Consider the following 13,944-nt stretch of genomic DNA (forward strand, 5'->3'; position numbering starts at 1 on the left):
ACAAAAAAACTCCATCGTAAAACCATCCATACCTGGGGTTTTATTTGGTATAAGGATTTAATCGCCCTTTGGACCTCCAAAGCAGTGATAGGTTGTTCAAGGGAAGTCCTGTCAGAGTCAGAAATCTGCTTGATCTGGAGGGAAATAAGGAAATAATCAACAGTTTGGTATAGTTAGGAATAGAAATTGTGGAATCGGGAGAGAATTGCAAATTGTTGAGTCAGTACATTACCAGCCTGGTCACAAATAGAATGGATAAGGGATATTTTATGGTTACCCTTGAGATATAACAATGGTTTAATTGTTGTTCTAACAAAATGATTTTGGCTTCTAAGCGGTTGCTTTTCCCACTCATGGCAGACTCAAGGCAGTTTACATATTGTATACAGGTACTTATTTGTACCTGGGACAATAGAGGGTTAAGTGACTTGCCCAAAGTCACAAGGAGCTGCCTGTGCCTGAAGTGGGAATCAAACTCAGTTCCCCAGGACCAGATTCCACCACCCTAACCACTAGGCCACTCCTCCACTGGGACTGAGCCATTGTTGGATAAGTGAAAAGTCAGATAAAATGAAAAAATAAAATGGTAACCCCATAAAAAATGCACAGAAAACATACTTTATGCATATAGAACAGGCATAGGGTACCTGTACTTAAAATACAGTATAGTTTGTAGATAATAAACACAGTTATGCACCCTGGAGTAGAGTCAAAGGGCAAAGGCCCAGGAACTTATGATCTGATATGATATCCTTACAGGCAAACAGTCCTGGGAAAGGAGGAAGCATAAACAAACATGGAAATGTAGTTTAGCGGGTGAGGGAAACCAGATGGTTTTAAAAGAAGACCAGATGATCCCGGTAAGATAACTTGTTGAAGCTTTGTAAATCATTGATAAATACAAAGTATATAAAAATAGCTGTTTCAGTTCAGTATGTTAGAGTGATAGGTACAGAGAGCATAAATATGCAGCAGTTCTATCCTCCCATGAGAAAATATTAATTGTATCAATACTTGGTAAGTAAAATAAATTACTTTTCTCATAAATGGCAACTTTGGTCTTTTATATGAAGAACATCATATGCAAACATGGTACCAGTCAAATTGACGTGCCATTGCTTGGAACTTGGGAGTTTAAATGCTTGAGATAGACACCACCACCATTATTGGAAAACTGACATGTAGTGTTTGAATCACTCGTAAATCTTGATTTTGGTAACCATGCATATGCTTGAGATATATTTTATTTAGTTATGAAATTAGATTCTCACTATAGGGTCCTTTTACTAAGCCGCAGTAAAAAGTGGCATGCGGTAGTCTGGGCACATCTTTTTGGTGTGTACCGGGCCATTTTTTACCACAGCTGGGGAGAAGGCTTTTTATAATGGGGCAGTAAATGGCTGTGTGCTACAATTAAAAGTAGTGTGTGGCTATTTACTGCTTGAACCCATACTGCCACTCATTGACCTAGTGGTAAGGGCTCACACACTACAAATGGCGTACTCTTGTACCGCACACAAAAAGAGAAGTCCAAATCTCCCGTGAAGACAAAACAAAACACAAAAAAAGGCGGAAGACTCCTCCAAGATATTCATGAAACAAAATTGTTTCTAGTTGTTCATCTAATATACAAGGGCCTAGCCTTCCACATACTGATGGTCAGTGACTCTGGAAGGTCTTATTTCTTCTCTTGTCTGCCAGCTGCTGCTGCTGTCTGGGTTCCTATCTCTTCCTCAGGGCTCTCCAGGTCCCATTCCATTTGTTTCATGAATATCTTGGAGGAGTACCTGTAAACGTCAGATTCAGGACCCCTGAGGAAGGCCTGCTGGCCGAAACACGGACTGTGTAGGGTCCTATTAAACTTTTCTGGCGCTCTAACTCCCTTGTTTTTGGTCTGTTTTGGGTTGTCTTCTGCCTTTTTTTGTGTTTTGTACTCTTGTACCGTGCACCAATATGGCTGTGCTGCCGATTACCACCGGGAATATCATCTCCAGTAGAAAGTAGAAAAACATTTTCTACTGTGGGAAATAGCGTGCACCAACTTCGAAATTACCACTGGGTAGGTGCAGTAACCAGGAGGTAGTGTCAATTTGGCATGCTCTACATGCATGGTATCCCTACCACCACTTTGTAAAAGGGCTCCTATATTTGTTTCTTGTAGGCATCTCAACCCTGACACAATATTCTAAGATAAGTGCTTTAAATATTTAAATAGGAAAATCGATTGAGGAATGCTACAATGAAGTTAAAATACTTGGATTAATGAGGAATATGGGAATGGCAAATGAAAATATTTTTTTGCCAACCATCTTAGGATCCATCCCTTTAAAAAAACATTTATGGTGGCTGGAGTTAGGATTGGTATTGACACTTATACTGTGTGGCATGAGTCAACAAGGCAAATGTGTGATAACAAATGTGCATCCTTAGTTTTCATACTGAACAAAAAAAATAAACACATTTTACTGAAATAATCAAAATAAGGTTGATTGCATAATCACATACACAGTGATGTAGCATTCATTTTTGTAAATAAAGAAATGAAGACTAGAAGTTTGAACACTGAGCTATGAGGAAAGTATTGGAAATGTATAAGTTCAGCTTTAGTCTTGGTGATTTTTTTTCACTTTTGTTTTCATGTCATTAGTAGGTTTTTTGTTTCATTATGTATTTTTGTTGTTGTTGTTGTTGTTTCGTTATGAGTTCACCAGAGGCGGATTGACCATTCAGGCAACCGGGCAGTGCCTGAGGACCTAGCGACTCTAGTTGCCCTCCACCACTGCACATTACAACCCCCCCCCCATCCTCAGTGGGCCCTCCCCGGTCCTACCTTGAAGGACTTTGGTGGTCTAGTGGCCTCTATGAGGGGCAGCGAAGATTCCCACTCTTTCCTGCCCGCTGCCGCTACTCTGCCTGGCAGCACCACCGTGTTTTAAAAATGGCTTCTGAGACCCACAAGACTACCACGGGAATTCTTGACAGGCATTTTGAAAACACTATGGTGCTGGGCACAGTAGTGATAGTAGGCATGAAAGAGTGGAGTTCTTTCCTAAACCCCCTCCCCCCTGAAGAAGCTATTAGATCACCAGTCTCCTTCAAAGTAGGACTGGGGAGTGCCCACTTTGGCTCAGAGGTCTGTAGTGTGTGGGAGGGGGTGGTAACTGTGGGGGGAGCTGTAGTGTGTGGGAGGGAGCGGTAGTACAGCGGTGGGCAGTGTAGCCGAGGTGGCCCCCGATTACCTTTACTGCCTGGGGGCCCTGACCACTGTCAGTCCACCCATGGAGTTCACATTTTAAAAGTATGTTGAAATCATTTCAATTAATCTGAGTTCATTGTCATAAAGCTGGAGCCCTTGTTGGTGTCAGGCCGCTAAGTTGATCATTGATGTCATCACTACTTTGGATTCAAGTTGGATTCAACCACAAGTACTGTGTAGGCAGCTCGTTTTGCCTGTTGGTTTGATTTTCATGTCATCACTGCACTGAAAAGTACCTAAGGATTTTGGATTGTGATGCATCTACAATTCTTGACATATTTGCATTCTAATTTAACAGAATGTTGTGTCACTTGACGGGAAGATGGACAGACAGGACTGATTGGCTCACCTTTCACAGCAATGAAAGCTTGTTCCTCCACTTTCACCACTCTGCCACTTTAATACAACTGGCACCATGCCATTTTTGAAACATGGAAGCAAGCACTTCTTTCTCATGAGATGTGCATGTTCCTATGCTTCAAATCAGAAAACGGTGGGTAAAAGGAGAAGTAAGAAGGCAAATACTGGGAAGAGAAGCAAAGGCATATGCAGTGATATGTGACAGGGGATGGATGCTATAGTAAGGAAGAGGAGAGCAGGCATAATGATTATTGGAGAAGGATCTAGATGGGCAAATGCTGGGAAAAGGGGGAAGAGGCACGAGGGCAGATACTGAGAGAAAGAGGATATAAATGAGCAGGGACCCAGACTTAGGTTGTGGCTCTGATATTAGGTAGGAGACAAGAAGAAAACAGACAATAAGATTGGTTGAATATTTGGAGTCTAAGTGGGGGACTCAAGATATAGATAAAATGTGAGTGAGGAATCAGGGTTTGGGGAAGGTGTTTTTACATAACAGGCCAAGAATAGGCTCCTACCTGCCCTCCCAACATAGGCAACCAGTTATAAAATTATAATTTATATGATTTATTTTCAAATGTATGTTAGACTGACATGAAATTAAGTTTGAGCTGATAATTTTAGTGGATGGCTGAAACTGGCTAGGGATGGAATGTACTTGTAAAGTGGTCAATCAAAAGAGAGAGCTCAGGCGCTAGGTTTGCATTTTCACCTCAGGAGCTGATTAATGCCTTGCATTGCTTGCTCTCTTCCTACTGGCTGCTGTTGGGGCTGACAGGGATCTGTTGCTGAACTCACTGGAACAGTAAAGGGAGTTTGGGAGGTAGGGTGCTGCTGAGTGTGCATGCGCATAGACATAAGGAGGCAGAAACTGGCAGCAGCACAAGAAGCTGAGAATGTGCTCAGTAAGGGAGCAGGAGGAGGTCTGGGATCTAAGTGTGTTATGATAGAGCTTGGGTGGACAATAGGTGTTAGATTAGTATAAATAGGAATATTAGAATAAGGGACTCTGAATAGAAGTCTCTGAACTAGGCCTTAGAAGAAATGTAAAGTAAACAGACAGAAATATTCCAGCCATCACTGCAAGTAAGGAACTAATATTACACCCTGTGCAACACATCCCCTAATGCTCCTGCCATGTCCACTGTGCCGTGGCCACCACAGGGGAGACAATGGATAGAGAGCAATTTTTGTGCCTCGTCTCCCTTGCACGGCCCTCGGGACTGCCCTGCTATTCAAAAGCCAGTGGCACAGCCACGAGAGGCCTCGGGGGCCTGGGCCCCCCCCCCCATTTGGGTTCTGACCCCCAAAGTCTGCTAGTTCGGCTGGCGGTGATCCCCAAGCCCCACCATCAGAAGCTTTCCAGTTGCGATATTTGTCATCATTCTGCCTGCTCTGCTTCCCCCTCCCTCGTGCGCATACTTGGTTTTAATGAAATTGAGCAAGCCAGGAGCAGAAGCCACTTCAGTCAAACTCTGTGACAAACAGCCAAACAAGCCTATCACTGCCTGGCTTATTCAGATCCCATAGGTGATGATGTCACAGCCCAACCTTTATCTCAACATTAGGCAGGTAAGCATATTCTCTCAGGCTTTCAGAGAGAAAGGAATAAGTATCTGATGCTTCAGTAATTCTACTTAAAAGTGCAGTTTAGAAGCAGTCAACAACAAAAAAAGAGGACAGATTCTGTTATAGAACACACAGTGACAGCTGACATCTATGTTGCAGCAGAAAAGAAATTTCTGCTGTCTGTATTTTCAAACTTGCTGGCTGCCTAGTCTTGGAGAAAAGAACATGGAATGTGTCAGCAACGTTTCAGGAAGGGACACAATACAAAAGGTGTATACATATTTTGCTGATGTTCCCAGCTTTGTTAGAGCTGCTAGCTGTTGCAGACAGGCAAGTACTAGAAGTGGAGTACTGTGCACTTGTACTTAAATATGAGTTATATTCAGTGGTGTTCCTAGGGGGGCGGACACCCGGGACGGCGCCCCGCCCCCCCCCCCGGGGGCAGCACCCCCCCCCCCCCGATGCAGCGCGGACTCCCTCCCGAGTGCACGCCGCTGGGGGGGGTGCTGCAGCTCATGCCTGCTCAGAGTTCCCTGACTTTGCGCGTTCGATGCAGCTCCCTCTGACCCGGAACAGGAAGTAATCTGTTCCAGGGCAGAGGGAGCTGCAGCGAAGGCGCGAAGTCAGGGAACTCTGAGCAGGTGTGCGCCGCAGCACCCTCCAGCGGCGTGCACCCAGGGCAGACCGTCCCCACCGCCCCCCCCCCTCTTGGTACGCCACTGGTTATATTCAGTCACAGCAGATATGCCGTTTCTGGCTGGTTAAATGCTTTTAAATATTGGGCGGACAGAGCTCAATTCATTAAAGGGTGCTAAAACCTAGGGGGCCCTTTCACTGAGCTATGATAAAAGGGGGCTGATGCGCTAGCATCAGTGTGTGTTTTTGATGCACACTGAGGCCCCCTTTTACAGCAGCAGGTTTTAAAAGGCTGTCCATTTTTGGGAAAAAGAAATGGTCGTGCGGTAGGTGAACCATTTACTGCATGGCCATTTCAGTGCAGAGCCCTTACTACCACCCATCTTATAGCTTGCTGATGGGAATCTTCTGATGATGTCCAGATAAAAATACATCATCCAAAGTATGTTTCTATACCTTTTCATACTGAAAATCCAAAGATATATAAATAAATTGTTTTTCAAGATCTGCCACATATAAAGTGGCCAGTGCTGGAGCCAAGGGCACACCCATTGCTGTTCCATGCATTTTGCGATAATAAGCTCCACCAAACCAAATATAACTCTTATAAAGTACCGAATAAGCTAATTTAAGTAAAAAAATGTACCCATTGCTATTCCATGTATTTCATGAGAAACTGTTGAATTTTAAAGAACAAAGATGGGTATTTCAAATGGACTCAATTGACACCAACAGGCTTATTTTCGAAAGAGAAGGGCGCCCATCTTTCGACACAAATCGGGAGATGGGCATCCTTCTCTAAGGGTCGCCAAAATCGGCATAATCGAAAGCCAATTTTGGGCATCCCCAACTGCTTCCTGTCGCGGAGATGACCAAAGTTCCCGGTGGGCGCGTTGGAGGTATAGCAAAGGTGGGACTGGGGTGTGCCTAACAGATGGGCATTCTCAAGCAATATTGGAAAAAAGAAGGGCATCCCTGACGAGCACTTGGCCGACTTTACTTGGTCCATTATTTCTTATGACCAAGCCTCAAAAAGTTGCCCGAACTGACCAGATGACCACCGGAGGGAACCGGGGATGACCTCCCCTGACTCCCCCAATGGTGACTAACCCCCTCCCACCCTCAAAAAAACTTTTAAAACATTTTTTGCCAGCCTCAAATATCATACTCAGGTCCATCACAGCAGTATGCAGGTTCCTGGGGGGGAGAGGTGTGTGTGTGTGTCAGCGGAGGCATAGGCATAGTGAAGGCGTGGACGCCCTGAACTGCCCCCCCCCCAAAGGGACAGCCAAATTTCAAGGGCGTGGAGGAGTGGCCTAGTAGTTAGAGCACTAGTCTTGCAATCCAGAGGTGGCCACTTCAAATCCCACTGTTGCCACGTAAAATCCAAATAAATAAATAAAGGGGGTGTCCGAGACATAGCAAAGGCATAGACATCCTTCTCACAGAAACATCCATATTTTGGTGCCCCCCCCCCAAAAAAAATGACGTTCCTAACGAGCACTTGGACGTTTTCACCTGGACTTCTGTTTTTTTAAGGTTGTAGATGGCAATTTATTTAAGGTTGTAGACAGCTACTATATCCGCAGCTTGTCTGTGTATGTGAAGCCGTCTTTGGCATGCACAGAGCAGCCACGCATAATGCTTGGCTGCTCTGCACTGGCTTCCCCTCCTTAGGAAGGAAATCATATGCAAATGAGCTAACAGCGAGCAGCTCATTTGCATGCGATTTCCTTCATGCATGCCCATTCCTTTCCGAATCGCTAAGGAATCGGTAAAGGAAGGGCTTTAGTGCATCAGTTAGTCCACTGCAGTGCCCCCTAGGGTGCCATGTTGGTGTCCTGGCATGTCAGGGGGACCAGTGTACTATGAATGCTGGCTCCTCCCATGACCAAATGAGTTGGATTTGGTCGTTTTTGAGATGGGCGTCCTCGGTTTCCATTATCGCCAAAAACTGGGGACGACCATCTCTAAGGTCGACCTAAATTTTGAGATTTGGGCATCCCCGACCGTATTATCGAAACGAAAGATGGCCACCCATCTTGTTTCGATAATACGAGTTTCCCCGCCCCTTCACGGGGACGTCCTGTGAGGACGCCCTCAGGAAAACTTGGGCACCCCATTCGATTATGCCCCTCCAAGGGTCTTAATGAAGAACTTGAATGGATGACATTGATCTAATATCATATATAAACATGGTAACATGGAAGTAGTCAAGTTGATGTGGTATTGCTTGGACCCTGAGAGTTTAAATCCCCGAGATAGACACCGCCGCATTATTGGAAAACTGACATGAAGTGTTTGAGGGCCCCTTTTACAAAGTGGCAGTAAGCCCAATGCGGGCTTACTGCTTGCTAAAAAGGAAGTACTGCTTGGCTACCACAGAAGCCCAGTGGTGGTTCCCACCCCCAGTGCACCATCATATCCGCATTGGTGTGTCCCCAGCAGTAATCAGGCAGTGCCGCAGGCTTCCCGCATAGCCATTTCCTGCAGTAAAAGGGGACCTCGGTGTGTGTCAAAAACACATGTCAATGCAAGCACAGGCCCCCTTTTGCCACAGCTTGGTAAAAGGGGGATAAATCCCTAAAAATTAAAAATTAAAATCAAAAAGAGTAAAAAAAAAAACTCAAGACGACACACAAAAAGATAAAACTCAAAATTTTATTGAAAGGTGATATGACTCGACACAGCTGTGTTTCGGCCCAACTGGTCTGCATCGGGAGTCTTTACACCATGTATGTGTTCTCTTGTCATTTGGAAATCTATATGGAATGTTCTGTCAAACGGAACCTTATTAAACAAGCTGAACCTTTATTATCATACTGTATAAACAGTCTTTCAAACAGTCACTACAAAGATCTTCGAACTCAAGACATCAAACGCTGTCTGTAACAACTGAAGAAACTAAAGTGAGCGCCTTACCTCGACCCTGATGCAGTATTCATGTCGGGAGAGGTTACTGTATTTAAATTATCATTAAGACAAATGGGAGAGGTTATTGCATCTAAAGTGCCAACCATCTGAGGATCCATCCCTTTAAAATAAAATATGGTGGTTGGGGGTTGCAACTGGTATTGAAGTGAGTCCTATTCTTATTATTTAAGGGGCCCTTTTACTAAGCCGTGTGTCATTTGTGCACCGCTTGGCTACTGCGTGGCTCTTGTGATAATTTCATTTTTGGCGCACAACTGCTACATGCACCCGAATTTTTTTTTCTGGCACGCATAGTGGCATTTGCTGCTTGAGAATTTATCGCTAGATCGATGGCTGGCAGTAAGGTCTCAGACCCAAAATGGACACGTGGCAATTTTCATTTTGCCGCACGTCCATTTTCGGCAAAAATGTTAAAAAGGCATTTTTTTGCAGGTGTGCTAAAAAAATAAATAAATGCGCACCCAAAACATGCGTCTACACTACTGTAGGCCATTTTTTCAGTGCATCTTAGTAAAAGGACCCCTAAGAAATTTGTTTTACCGTGCAGTGTATATTTTAAAGTATAAGTGAACACCAACTTGTTTTAAAGTACATCAACCAATGGTCAACGTACTAACAATTAGTATATATTAAGAAGTTCTAATGTGCCTTAACATTTCTGTATTAAATCAAATGTATGAAAAACAAACAAAAAAGTGAGACAATTTCTGTAATCTTTCTTAACCAAGGTCCCAGTCCACTATTGCTTACCACATTATGTGCCTGGAGCTTTGTAGTTAAGCTTCCCATTGACTACTTTCCTTAGTTTTTGTCAACGATTTTCAGTAAATACCTGTAGTTTTAAAATGAGGGTTTGACCTGCAAGTCATTCTTTCTTCCTTACTTCTGCCTCCACTCTCCCCACCCCCCCCCCACCCCCCATCCTTCAGTTTGCTACTGGAAGTCAAAGTTATAAATTTGATCTGAATTTGGAGGGGGGGGGGGGCTTAAACAAAATTGAAATAACATACAAGAGATGTCTCTAATAACTCAGGTGACATATGAAAACCTATGATCTCCATTTACAATATGTCTATATTCCTAATTCAAATTATTTTATTTTAGATAAAATAATTCAAAAAGTAACAGTAACAGTAAAGAAGCTTTAAACAATTAAAGGATGGCAGTGGTGTACCTACCTCAGATACCACCCAGGGCCGAGCACCCCCCTCCTCCGAGCAAGGGGGTACACAGAACAGGCATGCAGCTGTCCGCTCTGCCGGTCCCCTGCCACCTCTGATGTTAACTTCCTATTCTGAGGCAGGGGACAGGCAGAGCTGACAGCTGTGTTCTTGTTCCATGTACCCCCTTGCTGTCTACACCTAGGGCTGACCGCCCCCACCGCCCCGTCCTTGGTACTCTAGAGGAGGAAGGGTTGAGACAGCTGCAAACTGTATTTGAGCCAATGGGATCATAGTGGCTCAAATACAGTTATATTGACAGATCAATCATACAGAATTACTCCCTACAGAGGAATTATGCTGAAGAATTTATAAAACTTCATAGTAATACAGGAAATTCAACTATAAACTTTTATATACAACGTGGCAACATGTTTGTTCCCTATCTTACTTTAACTATCCTTATTAAATCTATGCAATTACATTTAAATGATTTTTTCCACTATTATTTATAAGGTTAAACTACTTGAAAGATAAGTGATGGTGCTATTTTTGTTACTGTATATTGAAAATTCAATTAAAACAGTAGAACTGTGATAAGCTACACTAGCAGGAAATACGTTGCATCAGAAGGTTTTTGGCCAATGATGAAGGCAGGATCCTTTGATCCGTTCTAGCTTTAACAGATAGACTGCAGTGCATATAACTTAATTATAGTCATTTTTGAGCAGCAGATTTTGTTGTATATTAAGTATAAACTAGAGAACACCCATATTGGTCTTCTGTTCATTACTCTTTGCAATTGCATTCATTCTCGATCTCCTTGGCCCCTTTATGATGCATAGGAGTGATTGAAACCATGCCAAACTTTTGTAAGGGTTCTGCATACCTAACTTTCCCTCTCTTACTCCTGGCATTTCTGATTTCTAGCCTATGTATCAGATGAGAACGAGGAAAAACAAGTGCCTGTAATTACAGTACTAACTGTGGCTGGAAAATTCCAGTCTACATTACTGGGTCTGGTTCTGATTGTATCTAGTAATCAAGTGGCAAATGGAATGACTTGACTTAATATCTCAGAAGATGTTAATCTGAATGCTGGATAGTTTGGCTTCAATGATTGTACGACCCATTGATTTGGAAGGCACGTCACAGTCCACCACTTTTTCATGTGCATTGCTTTTTTTTTCATCTATGGAATGGCTAGTTAGAATTAAACTGCATGTTAATAGTTTGTCAATATTAATTTTTAAACATTGTGTATTATAATAGTTTCAGATCATAAAAGTAAAGGTCAGTCAACAAGTTGTAGGTGATACCTTTGTATTGAGCTATTTTAATACTTTCCTGGCTAACTTTCAAGTGTTTTGCATACTTCAACAGGAGAGAATAAGCTAAAGATGATGTTGCCCAAATAAACAAGTAAATTACAAGTTGAATTACAGTGTTGGTACAAAGGATGTTTGTTTTCAAAACTATAAAGCTGGGGTGAGGGGTGATAAGGATGCTAATCACTCAATCTTTTTTCACTGCTCATATTCAACCTCACTCATACTTTGCAGACTTTTTCTCCTACTCTCATTTTTTCTTCCTTCTTTCATGACATAGCTTGTCCCCAACTTTTGAACTTCAAAATATCCATTCCAGGTTTGAGAACAGGAATCTAATATTTAATCCACTCCATGATTTTTAATCGAATGAATTATTGTAACTCCTTTTGAGCCGGTCTTAGCCACACGTGACAGATTGTGCACAAAACTACCATCAGAAATCTTCAAAGAACCAAGAGGTTTGACCACATTAACCTCTTACTTTATGAGCAGCACTGGTTGCTAGTCTCTTTCAGAATTCGTTTTAAGAATCTCCTATAGATACAGCATGTATTTTTCACTACGTTATCTCACTTCCTCACCCCATTATTGATTAACTCATCTGCCCACCCAGTTAGGTCTTTATATCATAGCCTTCTATAGCCGTCTTCTCCTATAGCTATCCATTATTCCACTTTCACCTAGTTAGACCCAGTGCTCTGAAACAAGCTTCACCTGAGCTTCACCTATTGAGAATCTGCTTTACTTTATATATCTCAAGTATCTGTACTATTTCTTTTCCAATTGTTTCTGAACTGGACTGGTATTCATACCCTTGCCCTTTGCCATTCTATTTATACCTTGTAATTCTTAAACTAGTGGTTATTGGTATTGATTATTGTCACTTAAATTTATTATTACCTATATTGATAACCTCTGCCCTTTTGTCTGCTCCCGCACTTCTTCCCTGCTCTGAGTGTCATCAATTGGACTACCCCTACTAGCAAAATGTTAATTTTGTATATACACCACGTTGATGTGACCTTGCGAGACTGGGAGAATGGGCGTGCAAGTGGCAGATGAAGTTCAATGTTGACAAGTGCAAAGTGATGCATGTGGGTAAGAGGAACCCGAATTATAGCTACGTCTTGCAAGGTTCCGCGTTAGGAGTTACGGATCAAGAAAGGGATCTGGGTGTCGTCATCGATGATACGCTGAAACCTTCTGCTCAGTGTGCTGCTGCGGCTAGGAAAGCGAATAGAATGTTGGGTGTTATTAGGAAGGGTATGGAGTCCAGGTGTGCGGATGTTATAATGCCGTTGTATCGCTCCATGGTGCGACCGCACCTGGAGTATTGTGTTCAGTACTGGTCTCCGTATCTCAAAAAAGATATAGTAGAATTGGAAAAGGTACAGCGAAGGACGACGAAAATGATAGTGGGGATGGGACGACTTTCCTATGAAGAGAGGCTGAGAAGGCTAGGGCTTTTCAGCTTGGAGAAGAGACGGCTGAGGGGAGATATGATAGAAGTGTATAAAATAATGAGTGGAATGGATCGGGTGGATGTGAAGCGACTGTTCACGCTATCCAAAAATACTAGGACTAGAGGGCATGAGTTGAAGCTACAGTGTGGTAAATTTAAAACGAATCAGAGAAAATTTTTCTTCACCCAACGTGTAATTAGACTCTGGAATTCGTTGCCGGAGAACGTGGTACGGGCGGTTAGCTTGACGGAGTTTAAAAAGGGGTTAGATAGATTCCTAAAGGACAAGTCCATAGACCGCTATTAAATGGACTTGGAAAAATTCCGCATTTTTAGGTATAACTTGTCTGGAATGTTTTTACGTTTGGGGAGCGTGCCAGGTGCCCTTGACCTGGATTGGCCACTGTCAGTGACAGGATGCTGGGCTAGATGGACCTTTGGTCTTTCCCAGTATGGCACTACTTATGTACTTATGTACTTATGTACTTATGTCTCCAATGGAAGATAGTTTCTCAGATCAAAATATACATTAAAATAAACCTTAAACTTTTCATAGCACTTGCTATTGCTGGTTCTCAGTTCCACTCTTACTCCATTGCCTCTCATCCTATGCCACCACTCATCTTCACCAACTGCTATTATGCTATTGCTCTTCAATCCATTTCTCAAAATGCTCATCTTCCCATCCTCTTTCATCTTTTTTCCCTATGTATTCTATAACACCGTTTATCTCCAGATCTTTTCCACCATAGTTATTTCTATTCATCTTCCTTTCTTCATCTCACCTCTTCTAACTTGCCTTGAATTTTTCTTTTTTCTTTCCTATCCTTTCCTTTCCCACTTCTTCCCCATTTACCTTTCTCTGCTCATTTTCAACTACTTCTCACTACTCCTCCTTTTTTGCTCCCTGAAAGGGAGTGAGAAGGTAGGCATGAACAGTGGAGGGACTCTGTAGTCTGATGACAATTTTTTACACTCTCCTGTAATGTTCATCTACTCCATCCCCATACAGAACTGGTCAGGGCCATTTTAAACTACTGTGTGTTTTTGTGCCCCCTTTTTGGGGTCAGTCTAGTGGTATGAACTGAGTTGATAGCAGGGCTCATACTACAAGAATGTCCCCACACCACATGGTACCCATGTTGTCTAATCATTTGATTTTTCTAGTTGGGTTGGTCCTAGTTTTTCTTTTTTTATTTGATTATGCTAGCTTTTTCCTAAGTAAGATAAATGTAG

The sequence above is a fragment of the Microcaecilia unicolor genome, chromosome 1 (genome assembly GCF_901765095.1).
Source record: "Microcaecilia unicolor chromosome 1, aMicUni1.1, whole genome shotgun sequence".
In the NCBI taxonomy this organism is placed as follows: Eukaryota; Metazoa; Chordata; class Amphibia; order Gymnophiona; family Siphonopidae; genus Microcaecilia; species Microcaecilia unicolor.